Below are 24,054 nucleotides of genomic sequence, written 5' to 3'. Positions count from 1 at the left end.
TGGACATTCAGACCTTGCAGCCGAACACCTCCGCTCCCTCTTTTGATCATACATTGTCGGTTATTCGCACCTTGTCTTACCCGCTTTTTGCAAACTATAGTCAGACATTCACACGTTGCAGCTGAACCACCTCTGCTCCCTGTTTTGATTATGTATGGTCTGGCAATACTACCTTTTCTTACCCGGTTGTGAGTAATTATGGCTGGACATTCACACCTACTTGCAGTCGAACAGCTCTGCTCCCGCTTTTGATTTTGTTTGGTTGGATATTCGAACCTTTTCTTAACTGCTTTTTACAAACTTTGGTCGGACGTTCACACCTTCTTGCAGCCGAACACCTCCGCTTCCGCTTTTGATAGTATATATTCGGGCATTCGAACCTTTTGTTACCCGCTTTTTACAAACCATGGGTGGACTTTCACACCTTCTTGTACCCGAACAACCCTGCTCCCGCTATTGGTGGTGTACAGTCGGGTATTTTAACCTTTTCTTACCCGCTTTTTACAAACTATGGTCGGACATTCACACCTTCTTACAGCGGAACACGTCTGCTCCACCTTTTAGTGTTCTATCACACCTTTTTCTCACCGCATTTTATGGATTATGGTTGGAAATTCTCAACCACTCTCATCCGAAGACCTCTCCTCCCGCTTTTGTGAATATATTTGAACTTTAGTCGGACAGTCACACCTTCTTGCAGCTGAACCACCTCCGCTCCCTGTTTTGATCATGTATGATCTGGCAATACTACATTTTCTTACCTGTTTGTGAGTAATTATGGCTGGACATTCACACCTACTTTCAGCAGAACACCACCTCTCTCGCTTTTGATGATGTATGGACCGGCATTCTTACCTTTTCTAACACATTTTTCAGCAATTATGGTCGGAGATTCACACCTACTAACAGACGAACAACTCCGCTCCCGCATTTGATGGTGTATAGTTGTTGTTTTGCAAATTATGATCTGACATTCACACTTACTTGCAGTCGAACAGTTCTGCTCCCGCTTTTGATTATGTTTGGTTGGATATTCGAAACTTTTCTTAACTGCTTTTTACAAACTTTGGTTGGACGTTCAAACCCTCTTGTAGCCGAACACATCCACAGCTGCTTTTGATGATGTATGGTTGGGTATTCGCACCTTTTTTTTACCCATTTTTCAGCAAATTATGGGTGGACATTCACACCTTCTTGCAGCTGAACACCTCCTCTCCCACTTATGATCATGTGCGGTTTGATTTTCAAAATTTTTACTTTAATTTTTTCTAGCAATTATTGATGGACATTCAGACCTTCTTGCAGCTGAACAACTCCGCTCCCTCTTTTGATCATAAATTGTCGGGCATTCGAACCTTTTCTTACCCGCTTTTTACAAAACTTGGTCGGACTTTCACACCTTTTAGTAGCCGAACAACTCCGCTCCCGCTATTGATTGTGTACAGTCGGGTATTTTAACCTTTTCTTACCCGCTTTTTACCAACTATGGTCGGACATTCATAACTTCTTACAACGGAACACCTCCGCTCCTTATTTTGATGATGTATGGTTGGGCATTCAAACCTACTTGTTGCCCGCTTTTCATTAATTATGGGTGGACATTCACACCTTGTCGCAGCCAAACACCTCCGCTCCCTGTTTTGATGGTGTATAATGGTGGACATTCGCACCTTTTCTCACCCGCTTTTTACTATGGTCGGCCATTCACAGCTTCCTCTCCACCATACTTGTATGGTGGGATATTCACACCCACTTGCATCCGAAGACCTCCGCCCCCACTTTTGTTGATATTTAGTCGGTCATTCGCACCTTACCCGCTTTTGGCAAACTATGGCCTTCTTGCAGCCAAACACCTGATCTCGCTTTTGATGATGTAAGGTTGGGCATTCAGACCTTGCTTCACCTACTTTTCACCAAATATAGTCGGACATTCACACCTTCTTGCAGCCGAACACTTCCGCTCCACTTTTGAGTGTTCTATGTAGCATTCACACCTTTTTCTTCACCGCATTTTATAGATTATGGTTGGAAATTCTCACCCACTCTCATCCGAAGACCTCTCCTCCCGCTTTTGTTAATGTATAGTCGGGCATGAGAACCTTTTCTTACCCGCTTTTTACAAATTATGGTTGGACATTCACACCTACTTGCAGCCGAATACTGATACTGATCCTCCCGTAATAAAATGGTCGGATCTTATCAAACACACTTTGTTTCTTGTGACAATCAAGTCAGCGAAACAGCGTATACACGTCAAGACACTGAATCAAGTTTGCCACAAGAACTCATAAGTTTGGCAGTATTGCTCTGCCGTCAGCAATCATACACCCATTTTATTTTCGTGAGACATGTGCAGGCACCTGTTCATCTACTGTTCTATCACTATGAATTAGTTTATCTATTATCAATAAGGATACTTCTACAACTACTATCAAAGTATGTCCGGACTTCTTATGTTGTCAGTTGCTATATATGAATAAGTGGGTAGCTACTGACAAGCATTAAGCATGTCACACAGCCCAAACATATAACATTTCAGGACACACCACACAGTTAACAACCACAGTGAAGCGTGTCAAAGCCCAAACATGTAACATTCAACGGGACACTTACACAACACATTCAAATCAAACAGTCAGACAACATACAAGAACATATACCCCAGCCGGCATTGCTCCCTGCCTATTTTCCTACAGCTCACTATGTGTGCGCACACCTTTATTCACAAACTCTTCAACTTATACTCTTTTACCGAAGCTGCTACAGCTCGATTGGCCGAATACCCTTAGATCCTATTTCGGTGAATTTGACATCTGCCTTACATGTAACAGATTAGCGATTTAGTTTGAGTGAAGGAATTCATTTTATAGCAAAATCCCAAATCGTGAAGAACTCATGAAAGTAAGCTTATTCTCGGATTCATGAAACTTTAGATTTGCTCTGTCTTTTACTGCAAAGTACAACGTTGTTTTTTTTGTTTAAATCTTTCTAGACATGGTAAATATGAAGGACAAAGCAGTTTTAACATAGTTTGAGTGAAGGAATTCATTTTATAGATAAAATCCCAAGAGTCTGCTGAGAAACAAGAATGAATGAGAAGTAGACTTTAACACGGCTCTAGGAGCGAGCCGAGTGTGGGCTAACCGGGAGAATTGCTTGAAAGAAACGCGACACCGAATGAGCGGTCAGAACAAAGCCTCAATACGGTTTTCCCGTGATGTTTTTGTTGCTGCCTTGTCTTTTGCACAGAGTAAAAGACAAGGCAGCCATCGAATAGGGCCCGATTGTTCCTACTTGGTCAGCCGAGGAGCAAGGGGGGGAGCAAGCGTCTCAACCAAGCAAAGCTCACCATGGGGAAGGTGGCTATGCCAACTAGCCTGATGCCCTGCTCCCGCAGTGATGGATAATCGTACTCTGGTTTCTCTTCATAACGTACAAGTCTTTCGCCTTTTACTAAAGACTTCCGTGGAAAGCAGCACTAATGAGTTGTTTCTATTTTTGGCAGGCTTTACCTTTGCGGGTGAAGCCCTTTCCGTCTGTGCAAAAGAAATCTTGTTACTGTGCAGAGTGACTTCTCTGAGTAGAGTCGCCTTACTTGTTGCAACTGTGCCGATGTTGCTTGGATGGTGCTTGCTGGAGCGTGCGGGAGTGCAAAGTTATACCATTTAAAAGGGCTGAAGAGTGCTCAGTGCAGCGGGTGGGCGGAGGTGCAAAGTGACACTCTGGCCACCTATGGCCATAAAAAGAACACCGCTACAAGTGCGCATTGTGCCAGGAAGGGCCCTTGGACGTGAACCAGTGGACAGATATCACTTCTCGGCCTTTTGGCTAAGATCAAGTGTAGTACCTGTTCTTATCAGTTTAATATCTGATATGGCCTTTGTACGAGGACTACATATTAAATTGATTTTTAGCAATAGGAGTTGAAAAAGGAGCTTGCTCCGTTCACTCCAAGCATCGACCCGGTACTGCAGTGCCGCTGGGAACGGTGCGCTCTTCTCTGCTCTTGTGAAAAAGCAAACAGTGGTGCAGGATGGAAGTTTCAGGGAGCCCAAGATGAAACTTTCTTTTAGTCTGCTGAGAAAAGAGAGTGAATGCGAAGTAGACTTTAACACAGCTCTGGGGGCAAGCCGAGTGCGGGCTAACCGGGAGAATTACTTGAAAGAAACGCGACACTGAATGAGCGGTCAGAACAAAGCCTCAATACAGTGTTCCCGTGGTGTTTGTGGCTGCCTTGTCTTTTGCACAGAGTAAAAGACAAGGCAGCCATCGAATAGGGCCCGATTTTTCCTACTTGGTCAGTCGAGGATCATGGAGGGGGAGCAAGCGTCTCAACCAAGCAAAGCTCACCATGGGGAAGGTGGCTATGCCAACTAGCCTGATGCCCTGCTCCCGCAGTGACGGATAATCGTACTCTGGTTTCTCTTCATAACGTACAAGTCTTTCGCCTTTTACTAAAGACTTCCGTGGAAAGCAGCACTAATGAGTTGTTTCTATTTTTGGCAGGCTTTGCCTTTGCGGGTGAAGCCCTTTCCGTCTGTGCAAAAGAAATCTTGTTACTGTGCAGAGTGACTTCTCTGAGTAGAGTCGCCTTACTTGTTGCGACTGTGCCGATGTTTGAAGCTGGAGTGCAACGTTGTTGCTTGGATGGTGCTTGCTGGAGCGTGCGGGAGTGCAAAGTTATACCATTTAAAAGGGCTGAAGAGTGCTCAGTGCAGCGGGTGGGCGGAGGTGCAAAGTGACACTCTGGCCACCTATGGCCATAAAAAGAACACCGCTACAAGTGTGCATTGTGCCAGGAAGGGCCCTCAGACGTGAACCAGTGGACAGTTATCGCTTCTCGGCCTTTTGGCTAAGATCAAGTGTAGTACCTGTTCTTATCAGTTTAATATCTGATATGGCCTTTGTACGAGGACTACATATTAAATGGATTTTTAGCAATAGGAGTTGAAAAAGGAGCTTGCTCCGTTCACTCCAAGCATCGACCCGGTACTGCAGTGCCGCTGGGAACGGTGCGCTCTTCTCTGCTCTTGTGAAAAAGCAAACAGTGGTGCAGGATGGAAGTTTCAGGGAGCCCAAGATGAAACTTTCTTTTAGTCTGCTGAGAAAAGAGAGTGAATGCGAAGTAGACTTTAACACAGCTCTGGGGGCGAGCCGAGTGCGGGCTAACCGGGAGAATTGCTTGAAAGAAACGCGACACTGAATGAGCGGTCAGAACAAAGCCTCAATACGGTGTTCCCGTGGTGTTTGTGGCTGCCTTGTCTTTTGCACAGAGTAAAAGACAAGGCAGCCATCGAATAGGGCCCGATTTTTCCTACTTGGTCAGCCGAGGAGCAAGGAGGGGGAGCAAGCGTCTCAACCAAGCAAAGCTCACCATGGGGAAGGTGGCTATGCCAACTAGCCTGATGCCCTGCTCCCGCAGTGACAGATAATCGTACTCTGGTTTCTCTTCATAATGTACAAGTCTTTCGCCTTTTACTAAAGACTTCCGTGGAGAGCAGCACTAATGAGTTGTTGCTATTTTTGGCAGGCTTTACCTTTGCGGGTGAAGCCCTTTCTGTCTGTGCAAAAGAAATCTTGTTACTGTGCAGAGTGACTTCTCTGAGTAGAGTTGCCTTACTTGTTGCGACTGTGCCGATGTTTGAAGCTGGAGTGCAAAGTTGTTGCTTGAATGGTGCTCGCTGGAGCGTGCGGGAGTGCAAAGTTATACCATTTAAAAGGGCTGAAGAGTGCTCAGTGCAGCGGGTGGGCGGAGATGCAAAGTGACACTCTGGCCACCTCGAAAACCGAGGTTACATCCAGTACCAGGGGCAGCCCAAGCTCTGCCGCAAGTGTGGTGAGCATGGGCACCTGGTTGAGGCTTGTACCAAGGTGATATGTGGGAAGTGCAGAGAAATTGGGGACACTTTTGGAGAGTGTCCAAATGGCAGGAAATGTAATCTCTGTGGAGAATTAAATCACCTCTTCTGAGATTGCCCTAAATCTTTTGCCAACAAATTAAAGACGGTAAAGCCACAGTCAAGCCAACAAAGAGAAGGACCAGAGGTGGCAGTTGGTGAACAAAGTGAAGAGGTTGACCCAATAAATTCAAACTTCCCGCTAAAAGCTTGGATTGGAAGTGAGGAGCAAAAAGGAGAGGGGCCTGTAGAGGCCTCACCACTCAGTGCTGAAGTCTGTGAGAATTCACAGGCAGAGGGTGGAGCTAAGCTAAATGAGGAGGAAGAGCAGACAGGTGAGTCTAGTGAAGGTACTCACCTCCCCGAAGGTCAACAGCCGAGGAGGACGGCATCTGAGTTGTCCTCTGATTCCCTTTAGCTCTGCAATCAACCCCCAGGGACTCAAAGTTAAATGCAACATTGCATCAGAGGCCAACACGAGAGTCCGAAAAGGAGAGCTAGTTTCCCAAGAAATAACCTGAGTGTGTAATTTGTTTTGATAACTTAGAAAAACGAAAATGACATACCTACTTTCCTTTATCCTTTTAATGGTTCTCACCTTCTCAACACTAAATGTGAGAAGTGTGAAATCAAAGACAAGAGCCCAGAGTATTATATCCTTCTTAGACTCCATAAAATCAGATGTGTTTTTAATACAAGAATGTGGACTACCTTTTTAGAAAAACCATAGACAATGGGAGGAAATGTGGCCCAATTTATCGATATGGAGTGGCTCAAATCAAATTAAAAATGATGGTGTGGCCATTCTAATTAAAAATCCGCATGTTCTGGTGCGAGACGGACGGGCACTTTTAGCACACTTGAATTTTATGGGGCAAGACTTTAACCTCTTAAATATTTATGGTTTCAATGGAAAAAATGACAGGTATGACCTTTTAGAAGATTACTCACAAACGGGTAAGAAATGGTAGTATTGCCAGACAATACATGATCAAAACAGGGAGCGGAGGTGGTTCAGCTGCAAGGTGTGAATTTCTGACTAAAGTTTGTAAAAAGCGCGTAAGACAAGGTGCGAATGCCCAACAATGTATGATCAAAAGAGGGAGCGGAGGTTTTCGGCTGCAAGGTCTGAATGTCCAACCATAATTTGTAAAAACCGGGGAAGAAAAGGCTCGAAAGCCCGACTATACACCATCAAAAGCGGGAGCGGAGGTGTTCAGCTGCAAGAAGGTGTGAATGTCCGACCATAGTTGGTAAAAAGCGGGTAAGAAAAGGTTAAAATGCCCGACTGTACACCATCAAAAGCGGAAGCGGAGGTGTTCGGCTTCAAGAAGACGTGAACCTCCGAACAAAGTTTGTAAAAAGCAGTTAAGAAAAGGTTCGAATATCCAACCAAACATAATCAAAAGCGGGAGCAGAGCTTTTCGACTGCAAGTAGGTGTAAATGTCAGATCATGATTTGCAAAAAGCTGATGAGAAAGGGTGAGAATGCCCGACTATACACCATCAAATGCGGTAGCGGAGTTGTTTGTCTGTGAGTAGGTGTGAATCTGCGACCATAATTGCTGAAAAATGTGTTAGAAAAGGTAAGAATGCCGGTCCATACATCATCAAAAGCGAGAGAGGTGGTGTTCTGCTGAAAGTAGGTGTGAATGTCCAGCCATAATTACTCACAAACGGGTAAGAAAAGGTAGTATTGCCAGACCATACATGATCAAAACAGGGAGCGGAGGTGGTTCAGCTGCAACGTGTGAATGTCTGACTATAGTTTGTAAAAAGCGGGTAAGACAAGGTGCGAATGCCCGACAATGTATAATCAAAAGAGGGAGCGGAGGTGTTCGGCTGCAAGGTCTGAATGTCCAACCATAATTTCTAAAAACCGGGTAAGAAAAGGCTCAAAAGCCCGACTTTACACCATCAAAAGTGGGAGCGGAGGTGTTCAGCTGCAAGAAGGTGTGAATGTTCGACTAAAGTTTGTAAAAATCTGGTAAGACAAGGTATGAATGTCCGACAATGTATGATCAAAAGCGGGAGCGGAGATGTTCAGCTGCAAGAAGGTCTGAATGTCCATCAATAATTGCTAGAAAAAATTAAAGTAAAAATTTCGAAAATCAAACCGCACATGATCATAAGTGGGAGAGGAGGTGTTCAGCTGCAAGAAGGTGTGAATGTCCACCCATAATTCCTTAAAAATGGGTAAAAAAAAGGTGCGAATACCCAACCATACATCATCAAAAGCAGGTGTTAATGTCAGATCATAATTTGCAAAAAGCTGATGAGAAAGGGTGAGAATGCCCGACTATACACCATCAAATGCGGGAGCGGAGTTGTTTGTCTGTGAGTAGGTGTGAATCTCCGACCATAATTGCTGAAAAATGTGTTAGAAAAGGTAAGAATGCCGGTCCATACATCATCAAAAGCGAGAGAGGTGGTGTTCTGCTGAAAGTAGGTGTGAATGTCCAGCCATAATTACTCACAAACTGGTAAAAAAAAGTAGTATTGCCAGACCATACATGATCAAAACAGGGAGCGGAGGTGGTTCAGCTGCAAGAAGGTGTGAATGTCTGACTAAAGTTCAAATATATTAACAAAAGCGGGAGGAGAGGTCTTCGGATAGATTGGTTGAGAATTTCCAACCATAATCTATAAAATGCGGTGAAAAAAAGGTGTGATAGAACACTAAAAGGTGGAGCGGAAGTGTTCGGCTGCAAGAAGGTGTGAATGTCCGACTATATTTGGTGAAAAGCAGGTGAAGCAAGGTCTGAATGCCCAACCTTACATCATCAAAAGTGAGATCAGAGGTGTTTGGCTGCAAGAAGGCCATAGTTTGCCAAAAGCGGGTAAGGTGCGAATGACCGACTAAATATCAACAAAAGTGGGGGCGGAGGTCTTCGGATGCAAGTGGGTGTGAATATCCCACCATACAAGTATGGTGGAGAGGAAGCTGTGAATTGCTGACCATAGTTTGCAAAAAGCGGGTGAGAAAAGGTGCGAATGTCCAACCATACACCATCAAAACAGGGAGCGGAGGTGTTTGGCTGCGACAAGGTGTGAATGTCCACCCATAATTAATGAAAAGCGGGCAAGAAGTAGGTTCGAATGCCCAACCACTCATCATCAAAAGCAGGAGTGGATGTGTTCGGCTATAAAAAGGTTTGAATGTCCGAGCATAATTTGTAAAAAGCGGGTAAGAAAAGGTTCGAATGCCCGAACATACACCATCAAAAGAGGGAGCGGAGGTGTTCCGCTGTAAGAAGGTGTGAATGTCCGACCAGAGTTGGTAAAAAGCGGGTAAGAAAAGGTTAAAAAACCCGACTGTACACAATCAATAGCGGGAGCAGATGTGTTCGGCTACAAGAAGGTGTGACAGTCCGACCATGGTTTGTAAAAAGCGGGTAAGAAAAGGTGCAAATGCCCGACAATGTATGATCAAAAGAGGGAGCGGAGCTTTTCGGCTACAAGAAGGTTTGAATGTCCGACCATAGTTTGTAAAAAGCGGGTAAGAAAAGGTTCGAATGCCCGACTATACACCATCAAAAGCGGAAGCGGAGGTGTTCCGCTGTAGACGGTGTGAATGTCCGACCATAGTTGTTAAAAAGCGGGTAAGAAAAAGTTAAACTACACGACTGTACACAATCAATAGCGGGAGTGGAGTTGTTCGGCTACAAGAAGGTGTGAAAGTCCGACCATGGTTTGTAAAAAACGGGTAAGAAAAGGTTCGAATTCCCGAATATATACCATCAAAAGCGGAAGCGGAGGTGTTCGGTTGCAAGAAGGTGTGAACTTCCGACCAAAGTTTGTAAAAAGCAGTTAAGAAAAGGTTCGAATATCCAACCAAACAAAATCAAAAGCAGGAGCAGAGCTGTTCGACTGCAAGTAGGTGTGAATGTCCAGCCATAATTACTCACAAACGGGTAAGAAAAGGTAGTATTGCCACTCCATACATGATCAAAACAGGGAGCGGAGGTGGTTCAGCTGCAACGTGTGAATGTCTGACTATAGTTTGTAAAAAGCGGGTAAGACAAGGTGCGAATGCCCGACAATGTATGATCAAAAGTGGGAGCGGAGGTGTTCGGCTGCAAGGTCTGAATATCCAACCATAATTTCTAAAAACCGGGTAAGAAAAGGCTCGAAAGCCCGACTTTACACCATCAAAAGCGGGAGCGGAGGTGTTCAGCTGCAAGAAGGTGTGAATGTTCGACTAAAGTTTGTAAAAATCTGGTAAGACAAGGTATGAATGTCCGACAATGTATGATCAAAAGCGGGAGCGGAGGTGTTCATCTGCAAGCAGGTCTGAATGTCCATCAATAATTGCTAGAAAACATGAAAGTAAAAATTTCTAAAATCAAACCACACATGATCATAAGTGGGAGAGGAGGTGTTCAGCTGCAAGAAGGTGTGAATATCCACCCATAATTCCTGAAAAATGGGTAAAAAAAAGGTGCGAATGCCCAACCATACATCATCAAAAGCAGCTGTGGATGTGTTCGGCTACAAGAAGGTGTGAACGTCCAACCAAAGTTTGTAAAAAGCAGTTAAGAAAAGGTTCGAATATCCAACCAAACATAATCAAAAGCGGGAGCAGAACTCTTCGACTGCAAGTAGGTGTGGATGTCAGATCATGATTTGCAAAAAGCTGATGAGAAAGGGTGAGAATGCCCGACTATACACCATCAAATGCGGGAGCGGAGTTGTTTGTCTGTGAGTAGGTGTGAATCTGCGACCATAATTGCTGAAAAATGTGTTAGAAAAGGTAAGAATGCCGGTCCATACATCATCAAAAGCGAGAGAGGTGGTGTTCTGCTGAAAGTAGGTGTGAATGTCCAGCCATAATTACTCACAATCGGGTAAGAAAAGGTAGTATTGCCAGACCATACATGATCAAAACAGGGAGCGGAGGTGGTTCAGCTGCAACGTGTGAATGTCTGACTATAGTTTGTAAAAAGCGGGTAAGACAAGGTGCGAATGCCCGACAATGTATAATCAAAAGAGGGAGCGGAGGTGTTCAGCTGCAAGAAGGCGTGAATGTTCGACTAAAGTTTGTAAAAATCTGGTAAGACAAGGTGCGAATGCCCGACAATGTATGATCAAAAGCGGGAGCGGAGGTGTTCAGCTGCAAGAAGGTCTGAATGTCCATCAATAATTGCTAGAAAAAAATAAAGTAAAAATTTCGAAAATCAAACCGCACATGATCATAAGTGGGAGAGGAGGTGTTCAGCTGCAAGAAGGTGTGAATGTCCACCCATAATTGCTGAAAAATGGGTAAAAAAAAGGTGCGAATACCCAACCATACATCATCAAAAGCAGGTGTTAATGTCAGATCATAATTTGCAAAAAGCTGATGAGAAAGGGTGAGAATGCCCGACTATACACCATCAAATGCGGGAGCGGAGTTGTTTGTCTGTGAGTAGGTGTGAATCTCCGACCATAATTGCTGAAAAATGTGTTAGAAAAGGTAAGAATGCCGGTCCATACATCATCAAAAGCGAGAGAGGTGGTGTTCTGCTGAAAGTAGGTGTGAATGTCCAGCCATAATTACTCACAAACGGGTAAGAAAAAGTAGTATTGCCAGACCATACATGATCAAAACAGGGAGCGGAGGTGGTTCAGCTGCAAGAAGGTGTGAATGTCCGACTAAAGTTCAAATATATTAACAAAAGCGGGAGGAGAGGTCTTCGGATGAGAGTGGTTGAGAATTTCCAACCATAATCTATAAAATGCGGTGAAAAAAAGGTGTGATAGAACACTAAAAGGTGGAGCGGAAGTGTTCGGCTGCAAGAAGGTGTGAATGTCCGACTATATTTGGTGAAAAGCAGGGGAAGCAAGGTCTGAATGCCCAACCTTACATCATCAAAAGCGAGATCAGAGGTGTTTGGCTGCAAGAAGGCCATAGTTTGCCAAAAGCGGGTAAGGTGCGAATGACCGACTAAATATCAACAAAAGTGGGGGCGGAGGTCTTCGGATGCAAGTGGGTGTGAATATCCCACCATACAAGTATGGTGGAGAGGAAGCTGTGAATTGCTGACCATAGTTTGCAAAAAGCGGGTGAGAAAAGGTGCGAATGTCCAACCATACGTGATCAAAACAGGGAGCGGAGGTGTTTGGCTGCGACAAGGTGTGAATGTCCACCCATAATTAATGAAAAGCGGGCAAGAAGTGGGTTCGAATGCCCAACCACACATCATCAAAAGCAGGAGTGGATGTGTTCGGCTATAAGAAGGTTTGAATGTCCGAGCATAGTTTGTAAAAAGCGGGTAAGAAAAGGTTCGAATGCCCGAACATACACCATCAAAAGAGGGAGCGGAGGTGTTCCGCTGTAAGAAGGTGTGAATGTCCGACCAGAGTTGGTAAAAAGCGGGTAAGAAAAGGTTAAAAAAACCCGACTGTACACAATCAATAGCGGGAGCAGATGTGTTCGGCTACAAGAAGGTGTGACAGTCCGACCATGGTTTGTAAAAAGCGGGTAAGAAAAGGTGCAAATGCCCGACAATGTATGATCAAAAGAGGGAGCGGAGCTTTTCGGCTACAAGAAGGTTTGAATGTCCGACCATAGTTTGTAAAAAGCGGGTAAGAAAAGGTTCGAATGCCCGACTATACACCATCAAAAGCGGAAGCGGAGGTGTTCCGCTGTAGACGGTGTGAATGTCCGACCATAGTTGTTAAAAAGCGGGTAAGAAAAGGTTAAACTACACGACTGTACACAATCAATAGCGGGAGTGGAGTTGTTCGGCTACAAGAAGGTGTGAAAGTCCGACCATGGTTTGTAAAAAACGGGTAAGATAATGTTCGAATTCCCGAATATATACGATCAAAAGCGGAAGCGGAGGTGTTCGGTTGCAAGAAGGTGTGAACGTCCGACCAAAGTTTGTAAAAAGCAGTTAAGAAAAGGTTCGAATATCCAACCAAACAAAATCAAAAGCAGGAGCAGAGCTGTTCGACTGCAAGTAGGTGTGAATGTCCAGCCATAATTACTCACAAATGGGTAAGAAAAGGTAGTATTGCCACTCCATACATGATCAAAACAGGGAGCGGAGGTGGTTCAGCTGCAACGTGTGAATGTCTGACTATAGTTTGTAAAAAGCGGGTAAGACAAGGTGCGAATGCCCGACAATGTATGATCAAAAGAGGGAGCGGAGGTGTTCGGCTGCAAGGTCTGAATATCCAACCATAATTTCTAAAAACCGGGTAAGAAAAGGCTCGAAAGCCCGACTTTACACCATCAAAAGCGGGAGCGGAGGTGTTCAGCTGCAAGAAGGTGTGAATGTTCGACTAAAGTTTGTAAAAATCTGGTAAGACAAGTTATGAATGCCCGACAATGTATGATCAAAAGCGGGAGCGGAGGTGTTCAGCTGCAAAGAAGGTCTGAATGTCCATCAATAATTGCTAGAAAACATGAAAGTAAAAATTTCTAATATCAAACCGCGCATGATCATAAGTGGGAGAGGAGGTGTTCAGCTGCAAGAAGGTGTGAATGTCCATCAATAATTGCTAGAAAACATGAAAGTAAAAATTTCTAAAATCAAACCGCACATGATCATAAGTGGGAGAGGAGGTGTTCAGCTGCAAGAAGGTGTGAATATCCACCCATAATTCCTGAAAAATGGGTAAAAAAAAGGTGCGAATGCCCAACCATACATCATCAAAAGCAGCTGTGGATGTGTTCGGCTACAAGAAGGTGTGAACGTCCAACCAAAGTTTGTAAAAAGCAGTTAAGAAAAGGTTCGAATATCCAACCAAACATAATCAAAAGCGGGAGCAGAACTGTTCGACTGCAAGTAGGTGTGGATGTCAGATCATAATTTGCAAAAAGCTGATGAGAAAGGGTGAGAATGCCCGACTATACACCATCAAATGCGGGAGCGGAGTTGTTCGTCTGTGAGTAGGTGTGAATCTCCGAACATAATTGCTGAAAAATGTGTTAGAAAAGGTAAGAATGCCGGTCCATACATCATCAAAAGCGAGAGAGGTGGTGTTCTGCTGAAAGTAGGTGTGAATGTCCAGCCATAATTACTCACAAACGGGTAAGAAAAGGTAGTATTGCCAGACCATACATGATCAAAACAGTAAGCGGAGGTGGTTCAGCTGCAAGAAGGTGTGGATGTCTGACTATAGTTTGTAAAAAGCGGGTAAGACAAGGTGCGAATGCCCGACAATGTAAGGCAAGGCAAGACAAGGCAAGTATATTTGTATAGCACAATTCAACAACAAGGTGATTCAAAGTGCTTCACAGAGACATTAAAACAGAAGAAATAAAAAGCATGATTTAAAATTTAAACAAAAGAAGGAAATAAGAACAATAGATAAAATCAGAAAAAATTATATATATGAAAGATAAAATCAATAGTTAAAACATGATTCCGTTTTTAAACTCAAGCTTATTCAAATGCAGCTGAAAATAGATGTGTCTTCAACCTGGACTTAAATACACTGAGTGTTTCAGCTGATCTGAGGCTTTCTGGGACTTTGTTCCAGACATGTGGAGCATAGAAGCTGAATGCAGCTTCTCCATGTCTGGTTTTGACTCTGGGAACTGATGAAATACCGGATCCAGATGACCTGAGGGGTCTGGAAGGTTCATAGTGGGTCAGGAGGTCACTGATGTATTTTGGTCCTTGACCATTCAGAGCTTTATAGACCAGCATCAGAACTTTAAAGTCTATCCTCTGATGGACAGGCAGCCAGTGTAAAGACTTGAGAGCTGGACTGTGATGTGCTCCACTTTTTTGGTCTTAGTGAGGACTCGAGCAGCTGAGTTCTGGATGAGCTGCAGTTGTCTAACTGACTTTTTAGGCAGACCTGTAAAGATGCTATTACAATAATCAAGCCTACTAAAGATGAATGCATGGACTAGTTTTTCCAGGTCCTGCTGAGACATCAGATCTTTTAGCCTTGATATATTCTTAAGGTGATAGTAGGCTGACTTTGTTAATGCCTTAATGTGTTTGTCCAAATTTAGGTCTGAGTCCATCACTACACCCAGATTTCTGGCCTGGTTGGTCGTTTTTAGATTTATAGATTGAAGCTCTGTGGTGACTTTCAATCGTTTATCTTTGGCTCCAAAGACAATTACCTCAGTTTTGTTTTTGTTTAGCTGGAGGAAGTTGTGGCACATCCAGTCATTAATCTCCTCAATGCATTTTCCAAGGGCCTGTACAGGCCCTCTGTCTCCTGGTGACATTGTTATATACATCTGTGTGTCATCTGCATAGCTATGGTAGTTTATTTGGTTGTTTTTTATAATCTGTGCCAGTGGGAGCATGTAGATGTTAAACAGAAGAGGTCCCAGGATGGAACCTTGGGGAACTTGTGATTCTTGTCTGCTCAGATGTAAAGTTACCTATTGACACAAAGTACTTCCTGTTCTCTAAGTATGTTTTGAACCAGTTTAGTACAGTTCCGGAAAGACCAGCCCAGTTCTCCAGTTGTTTGAGTAATATATTGTGGTCAACTGTATCAAAGGCAGCACTGAGATCCAGTAAAACTAAGACTGACATTTTTCCACTGTCTGTATTCAGACATATGTCATTAAACACTTTGGTCAGAGCAGTCTCAGTGCTGTGGTGCTGTCTAAAGCCTGACTGGAAGGTATCATAGCAGTTATTTTGTGTTAAAAAGTAATTAAGCTGTTGAAAAACCGCTTTTTCAATGATCTTACTTAAAAATGGGAGATTTGAGATGGGCCTGTAGTTGTTCATTTGCGTCTTATCAAGATTGTCCTTTTTCAGCAGAGGTTTAATTACAGCTGTTTTTAGTGGCTCTGGAAACACACCTGACGTTAAGGACAGGTTCACAATCAGTAACAGGTCTGACTCCAAAGTCTTTGAGACCCCTTTGAAAAAACCTGTTGGTAGGATGTCTAAACAGCAAGAGGAGGACTTCAGGTGACGTAAGATGTCCTCCAGGTCTTTACTGTTAATGGGTTGAAATAGTGTCATGGTGTTTAAACCGGTTTTCGGTGGACACAGTACATATGCTGAACCTGCTGCTGATGTACCAACTGCTTGTCTAATATTTTGGACTTTGTCTATGAAGAATTTGGCAAAGTCATTGCAGGCCATGGTGGAATGGAGTTCATTTGCCACTGACACAGGAGGGTTTGTTAGCCTGTCAACTGTAGCAAATAAGGCCCGAGCATTATGACTGTTTTTGGTGATGATGTCAGGGAAGTAGGATTTCCTTGCATTCCTCAGTTGTAAATTATAAGAGTGAAGTTTCTCTTTATAGATGTCATAATGAACCTGGAGATTTGTTTTTCTCCATCGGCGCTCAGCTTTCCGACACACTCTTTTCCCATTTTTCACCAGTGTGGAATTTCGCCATGGAGACTTCTTCCTTCCAGAGATAACCTTCACCTTAATGGGAGCAATAGTATCCATAACATTTAACATTTTAGTATTAAAGCTACTGACGAGCTCACTGACTGAACCCCCGGACAGGGCAGGTGCTAAGGAGAAAACCTGGTTAAAGATCTTACTACTGTTTTCAGTTTTGAGATCACTGCTGTTGAGACATTTGTGTGCACTGAAATCGTACTCTCAAAGAAAACACAGGAATGGTCAGACAGGCCCACATCAGACACAGTAATCTTTGAAATGCTTAGACCCTTGGAGATCACTAAGTCTAGAGTGTGCCCCCTATTGTGCGTAGGCTCTGTTATATGCTGAGTCAGCCCAAAGTTGTCCAGAGTGTTACTCAGGTCTTTAGTCCCTCTGTCCTGAGGATTGTCCATATGGATGTTAAAATCACCAACAATAATTATACAGTCAAAATCAACACAGATCATAGACAGCAGTTCACTGAGGTCTTCAGAAAAATCTGAACAGTATTTAGGGGGCCTGTAAATATTCAGAAACAGGACACTGGGTGAGGCCTTCACCTGTATAGCCATATATTCAAAGGACTGAAAACTTCCAGGAGATAACTGCTTACATTGAAAGGATTCATTGAATAAGACTGCGACCCCTCCTCCTCTCCTGCTCACTCTGGCCTCGCTGATAAAACTGTAACCAGGAGGGGTTGACTCAATAAGAACAGCAGCACTGTTATTTTGTTCCAACCAAGTTTCAGTTAAAAACATAAAATCCAGGGTGTGCTCAGTGATAAAATCATCAATTAAGAATGTTTTCCCAGCTAAAGACCTAACATTTAATAAAGCCAACTTAAGTGTTTTAGAGGTATTATTTGCCCCCTCGTGTTTGGGTGCAGTCTGTGGCACACAAGGTATGTTTACTTTATTTAAAGATCTTTTTGAGTGCAACTCTCTGTGTTTTGACTGGGTCACATTTCTCCTTCTGTCACCTAAAAGTACAGAAATTTTAAGATCTTCTAATAAACAGGGTCCCAGCTTGTCCTGGGAAAAGTCACGACTGTCAGAATTCACACAGCCTGGACCCCTCACACATCACACATCAGACTGCGGAGACAGTACATGGTGGCAGCGTGAAGGGACAGAAGGGGGTGGGGCTGGGCTCCGTCGCTTCGGCTGCTCTAGTAGGGGCGGGGCTCGGCGGGGAACCTTTGGCCGCTTTGGTGGGGGGTTTATGGGGGATAAAAAGGGATTGGGCTGGGGGGTAGATCTAAGCCCAGCATTGACCCGTTCCATCATCTCCTCAGTGAATTTCAGGTGAGGGGAGGAGGAGGGAGAAAGGGAGGGTGAGGAGCACAATGACCTGTCAGGGGTTTGGGGGGCTGGGGAAGGTCCTGGTCCTGGTCCCTGGTCCTGGTCATTAGTGCTGTTGAGAGGGTTTGGGGCAAATAAAGACCTCTCTTCTTGCCTCTGATGTCTCTCCTTTCCAAAGTTCCTCTTGGGTGGGGGCAGATGGAGTTCCTCCTCAAGGTTTCTGCTGGGATTTGTTTGTTCCTCTCTATGAGATAACTCCTTGTTTATCTCAGCCTTGGCCCCGAGCACAGATGGATGACGTAGGAAATAAAATATGTTGGAGGTGAACAGTTTCACCCCTGACTTGTTAAAATTAAATCCATTTGCCATGTATGATCAAAAGAGGGAGCGGAGGTGTTTGGCTGCAAGGTCTGAATGTCCAGCCATAATTTCTAAAAACCGGGTAAGAAAAGGCTCGAAAGCCCGACTTTACACCATCAAAAGCGGGAGCGGAGGTGTTCAGCTGCAAGAAGGTGTGAATGTTCGACTAAAGTTTGTAAAAATCTGGTAAGACAAGGTGCGAATGCCCAACAATGTATGATCAAAAGCGGGAGCGGAGGTGTTCAGCTGCAAGAAGGTTTGAATGTCCGACCATAGTTTGTAAAAAGCGGGTAAGAAAAGGTTCGAATGCCCGACTATACACCATCAAAAGCGGAAGCGGAGGTGTTCCGCTGTAGACGGTGTGAATGTCCGACCATAGTTGTTAAAAAGCGGGTAAGAAAAGGTTAAACTACACGACTGTACACAATCAATAGCGGGAGTGGAGTTGTTCGGCTACAAGAAGGTTTGAATGTCCGACCATAGTTTGTAAAAAGCGGGTAAGAAAAGGTTCGAATGCCCGACTATACACCATCAAAAGCGGAAGCGGAGGTGTTCCGCTGTAGACGGTGTGAATGTCCGACCATAGTTGTTAAAAAGCGGGTAAGAAAAGGTTAAACTACACGACTGTACACAATCAATAGCGGGAGTGGAGTTGTTCGGCTACAAGAAGGTGTGAAAGTCCGACCATGGTTTGTAAAAAACGGGTAAGATAATGTTCGAATTCCCGAATATATACGATCAAAAGCGGAAGCGGAGGTGTTCGGTTGCAAGAAGGTGTGAACGTCCGACCAAAGTTTGTAAAAAGCAGTTAAGAAAAGGTTCGAATATCCAACCAAACAAAATCAAAAGCAGGAGCAGAGCTGTTCGACTGCAAGTAGGTGTGAATGTCCAGCCATAATTACTCACAAATGGGTAAGAAAAGGTAGTATTGCCACTCCATACATGATCAAAACAGGGAGCGGAGGTGGTTCAGCTGCAACGTGTGAATGTCTGACTATAGTTTGTAAAAAGCGGGTAAGACAAGGTGCGAATGCCCGACAATGTATGATCAAAAGAGGGAGCGGAGGTGTTCGGCTGCAAGGTCTGAATATCCAACCATAATTTCTAAAAACCGGGTAAGAAAAGGCTCGAAAGCCCGACTTTACACCATCAAAAGCGGGAGCGGAGGTGTTCAGCTGCAAGAAGGTGTGAATGTTCGACTAAAGTTTGTAAAAATCTGGTAAGACAAGTTATGAATGCCCGACAATGTATGATCAAAAGCGGGAGCGGAGGTGTTCAGCTGCAAAGAAGGTCTGAATGTCCATCAATAATTGCTAGAAAACATGAAAGTAAAAATTTCTAATATCAAACCGCGCATGATCATAAGTGGGAGAGGAGGTGTTCAGCTGCAAGAAGGTGTGAATGTCCATCAATAATTGCTAGAAAACATGAAAGTAAAAATTTCTAAAATCAAACCGCACATGATCATAAGTGGGAGAGGAGGTGTTCAGCTGCAAGAAGGTGTGAATATCCACCCATAATTCCTGAAAAATGGGTAAAAAAAAGGTGCGAATGCCCAACCATACATCATCAAAAGCAGCTGTGGATGTGTTCGGCTACAAGAAGGTGTGAACGTCCAACCAAAGTTTGTAAAAAGCAGTTAAGAAAAGGTTCGAATATCCAACCAAACATAATCAAAAGCGGGAGCAGAACTGTTCGACTGCAAGTAGGTGTGGATGTCAGATCATAATTTGCAAAAAGCTGATGAGAAAGGGTGAGAATGCCCGACTATACACCATCAAATGCGGGAGCGGAGTTGTTCGTCTGTGAGTAGGTGTGAATCTCCGAACATAATTGCTGAAAAATGTGTTAGAAAAGGTAAGAATGCCGGTCCATACATCATCAAAAGCGAGAGAGGTGGTGTTCTGCTGAAAGTAGGTGTGAATGTCCAGCCATAATTACTCACAAACGGGTAAGAAAAGGTAGTATTGCCAGACCATACATGATCAAAACAGTAAGCGGAGGTGGTTCAGCTGCAAGAAGGTGTGGATGTCTGACTATAGTTTGTAAAAAGCGGGTAAGACAAGGTGCGAATGCCCGACAATGTAAGGCAAGGCAAGACAAGGCAAGTATATTTGTATAGCACAATTCAACAACAAGGTGATTCAAAGTGCTTCACAGAGACATTAAAACAGAAGAAATAAAAAGCATGATTTAAAATTTAAACAAAAGAAGGAAATAAGAACAATAGATAAAATCAGAAAAAATTATATATATGAAAGATAAAATCAATAGTTAAAACATGATTCCGTTTTTAAACTCAAGCTTATTCAAATGCAGCTGAAAATAGATGTGTCTTCAACCTGGACTTAAATACACTGAGTGTTTCAGCTGATCTGAGGCTTTCTGGGACTTTGTTCCAGACATGTGGAGCATAGAAGCTGAATGCAGCTTCTCCATGTCTGGTTTTGACTCTGGGAACTGATAAAATACCGGATCCAGATGACCTGAGGGGTCTGGAAGGTTCATAGTGGGTCAGGAGGTCACTGATGTATTTTGGTCCTTGACCATTCAGAGCTTTATAGACCAGCATCAGAACTTTAAAGTCTATCCTCTGATGGACAGGCAGCCAGTGTAAAGACTTGAGAGCTGGACTGTGATGTGCTCCACTTTTTTGGTCTTAGTGAGGACTCGAGCAGCTGAGTTCTGGATGAGCTGCAGTTGTCTAACTGACTTTTTAGGCAGACCTGTAAAGATGCTATTACAATAATCAAGCCTACTAAAGATGAATGCATGGACTAGTTTTTCCAGGTCCTGCTGAGACATCAGATCTTTTAGCCTTGATATATTCTTAAGGTGATAGTAGGCTGACTTTGTTAATGCCTTAATGTGTTTGTCCAAATTTAGGTCTGAGTCCATCACTACACCCAGATTTCTGGCCTGGTTGGTCGTTTTTAGATTTATAGATTGAAGCTCTGTGGTGACTTTCAATCGTTTATCTTTGGCTCCAAAGACAATTACCTCAGTTTTGTTTTTGTTTAGCTGGAGGAAGTTGTGGCACATCCAGTCATTAATCTCCTCAATGCATTTTCCAAGGGCCTGTACAGGCCCTCTGTCTCCTGGTGACATTGTTATATACATCTGTGTGTCATCTGCATAGCTATGGTAGTTTATTTGGTTGTTTTTTATAATCTGTGCCAGTGGGAGCATGTAGATGTTAAACAGAAGAGGTCCCAGGATGGAACCTTGGGGAACTTGTGATTCTTGTCTGCTCAGATGTAAAGTTACCTATTGACACAAAGTACTTCCTGTTCTCTAAGTATGTTTTGAACCAGTTTAGTACAGTTCCGGAAAGACCAGCCCAGTTCTCCAGTTGTTTGAGTAATATATTGTGGTCAACTGTATCAAAGGCAGCACTGAGATCCAGTAAAACTAAGACTGACATTTTTCCACTGTCTGTATTCAGACATATGTCATTAAACACTTTGGTCAGAGCAGTCTCAGTGCTGTGGTGCTGTCTAAAGCCTGACTGGAAGGTATCATAGCAGTTATTTTGTGTTAAAAAGTAATTAAGCTGTTGAAAAACCGCTTTTTCAATGATCTTACTTAAAAATGGGAGATTTGAGATGGGCCTGTAGTTGTTCATTTGCGTCTTATCAAGATTGTCCTTTTTCAGCAGAGGTTTAATTACAGCTGTTTTTAGTGGCTCTGGAAACACACCTGACGTTAAGGACAGGTTCACAATCAGTAACAGGTCTGACTCCAAAGTCTTTGAGACCCCTTTGAAAAAACCTGTTGGTAGGATGTCTAAACAGCAAGAGGAGGACTTCAGGTGACGTAAGATGTCCTCCAGGTCTTTACTGTTAATGGGTTGAAATAGTGTCATGGTGTTTAAACCGGTTTTCGGTGGACACAGTACATATGCTGAACCTGCTGCTGATGTACCAACTGCTTGTCTAATATTTTGGACTTTGTCTATGAAGAATTTGGCAAAGTCATTGCAGGCCATGGTGGAATGGAGTTCATTTGCCACTGACACAGGAGGGTTTGTTAGCCTGTCAACTGTAGCAAATAAGGCCCGAGCATTATGACTGTTTTTGGTGATGATGTCAGGGAAGTAGGATTTCCTTGCATTCCTCAGTTGTAAATTATAAGAGTGAAGTTTCTCTTTATAGATGTCATAATGAACCTGGAGATTTGTTTTTCTCCATCGGCGCTCAGCTTTCCGACACACTCTTTTCCCATTTTTCACCAGTGTGGAATTTCGCCATGGAGACTTCTTCCTTCCAGAGATAACCTTCACCTTAATGGGAGCAATAGTATCCATAACATTTAACATTTTAGTATTAAAGCTACTGACGAGCTCACTGACTGAACCCCCGGACAGGGCAGGTGCTAAGGAGAAAACCTGGTTAAAGATCTTACTACTGTTTTCAGTTTTGAGATCACTGCTGTTGAGACATTTGTGTGCACTGAAATCGTACTCTCAAAGAAAACACAGGAATGGTCAGACAGGCCCACATCAGACACAGTAATCTTTGAAATGCTTAGACCCTTGGAGATCACTAAGTCTAGAGTGTGCCCCCTATTGTGCGTAGGCTCTGTTATATGCTGAGTCAGCCCAAAGTTGTCCAGAGTGTTACTCAGGTCTTTAGTCCCTCTGTCCTGAGGATTGTCCATATGGATGTTAAAATCACCAACAATAATTATACAGTCAAAATCAACACAGATCATAGACAGCAGTTCACTGAGGTCTTCAGAAAAATCTGAACAGTATTTAGGGGGCCTGTAAATATTCAGAAACAGGACACTGGGTGAGGCCTTCACCTGTATAGCCATATATTCAAAGGACTGAAAACTTCCAGGAGATAACTGCTTACATTGAAAGGATTCATTGAATAAGACTGCGACCCCTCCTCCTCTCCTGCTCACTCTGGCCTCGCTGATAAAACTGTAACCAGGAGGGGTTGACTCAATAAGAACAGCAGCACTGTTATTTTGTTCCAACCAAGTTTCAGTTAAAAACATAAAATCCAGGGTGTGCTCAGTGATAAAATCATCAATTAAGAATGTTTTCCCAGCTAAAGACCTAACATTTAATAAAGCCAACTTAAGTGTTTTAGAGGTATTATTTGCCCCCTCGTGTTTGGGTGCAGTCTGTGGCACACAAGGTATGTTTACTTTATTTAAAGATCTTTTTGAGTGCAACTCTCTGTGTTTTGACTGGGTCACATTTCTCCTTCTGTCACCTAAAAGTACAGAAATTTTAAGATCTTCTAATAAACAGGGTCCCAGCTTGTCCTGGGAAAAGTCACGACTGTCAGAATTCACACAGCCTGGACCCCTCACACATCACACATCAGACTGCGGAGACAGTACATGGTGGCAGCGTGAAGGGACAGAAGGGGGTGGGGCTGGGCTCCGTCGCTTCGGCTGCTCTAGTAGGGGCGGGGCTCGGCGGGGAACCTTTGGCCGCTTTGGTGGGGGGTTTATGGGGGATAAAAAGGGATTGGGCTGGGGGGTAGATCTAAGCCCAGCATTGACCCGTTCCATCATCTCCTCAGTGAATTTCAGGTGAGGGGAGGAGGAGGGAGAAAGGGAGGGTGAGGAGCACAATGACCTGTCAGGGGTTTGGGGGGCTGGGGAAGGTCCTGGTCCTGGTCCCTGGTCCTGGTCATTAGTGCTGTTGAGAGGGTTTGGGGCAAATAAAGACCTCTCTTCTTGCCTCTGATGTCTCTCCTTTCCAAAGTTCCTCTTGGGTGGGGGCAGATGGAGTTCCTCCTCAAGGTTTCTGCTGGGATTTGTTTGTTCCTCTCTATGAGATAACTCCTTGTTTATCTCAGCCTTGGCCCCGAGCACAGATGGATGACGTAGGAAATAAAATATGTTGGAGGTGAACAGTTTCACCCCTGACTTGTTAAAATTAAATCCATTTGCCATGTATGATCAAAAGAGGGAGCGGAGGTGTTTGGCTGCAAGGTCTGAATGTCCAGCCATAATTTCTAAAAACCGGGTAAGAAAAGGCTCGAAAGCCCGACTTTACACCATCAAAAGCGGGAGCGGAGGTGTTCAGCTGCAAGAAGGTGTGAATGTTCGACTAAAGTTTGTAAAAATCTGGTAAGACAAGGTGCGAATGCCCAACAATGTATGATCAAAAGCGGGAGCGGAGGTGTTCAGCTGCAAGAAGGTCTGAATGTC

The 24,054-nt window shown here is 43.8% G+C and overlaps 5 non-coding genes across 5 annotated transcripts; all 5 read left to right on the top strand.

The window, feature by feature from the left end:
• Positions 1-3,409: 3,409 nt before the first annotated feature.
• LOC140308232 (U5 spliceosomal RNA) lies at positions 3,410-3,523 on the top strand. The gene has a single exon (XR_011916198.1). It is a non-coding gene; the product is annotated as a U5 spliceosomal RNA (small nuclear RNA).
• Positions 3,524-3,808: 285 nt separating this feature from the next.
• Positions 3,809-3,999, top strand: LOC140307862 (U2 spliceosomal RNA). The gene has a single exon (XR_011915888.1). It is a non-coding gene; the product is annotated as a U2 spliceosomal RNA (small nuclear RNA).
• A 411-nt stretch (positions 4,000-4,410) lies between these two features.
• LOC140308349 (U5 spliceosomal RNA) lies at positions 4,411-4,524 on the top strand. Its single transcript, XR_011916305.1, has one exon. It is a non-coding gene; the product is annotated as a U5 spliceosomal RNA (small nuclear RNA).
• Positions 4,525-4,832: 308 nt separating this feature from the next.
• LOC140307939 (U2 spliceosomal RNA) lies at positions 4,833-5,023 on the top strand. Its single transcript, XR_011915958.1, has one exon. It is a non-coding gene; the product is annotated as a U2 spliceosomal RNA (small nuclear RNA).
• A 411-nt stretch (positions 5,024-5,434) lies between these two features.
• LOC140308334 (U5 spliceosomal RNA) lies at positions 5,435-5,548 on the top strand. Its single transcript, XR_011916291.1, has one exon. It is a non-coding gene; the product is annotated as a U5 spliceosomal RNA (small nuclear RNA).
• Positions 5,549-24,054: the final 18,506 nt, after the last annotated feature.

Source organism: Leuresthes tenuis, unplaced genomic scaffold (genome assembly GCF_036924035.1).
Source record: "Leuresthes tenuis unplaced genomic scaffold, fLeuTen1.0.hap1 SCAF_5, whole genome shotgun sequence".
NCBI lineage: Eukaryota > Metazoa > Chordata > Actinopteri > Atheriniformes > Atherinopsidae > Leuresthes > Leuresthes tenuis.
The sequence above is the reverse complement of the archived record's forward strand: the minus strand, read 5'-3'. Positions and strand labels throughout refer to the sequence as shown.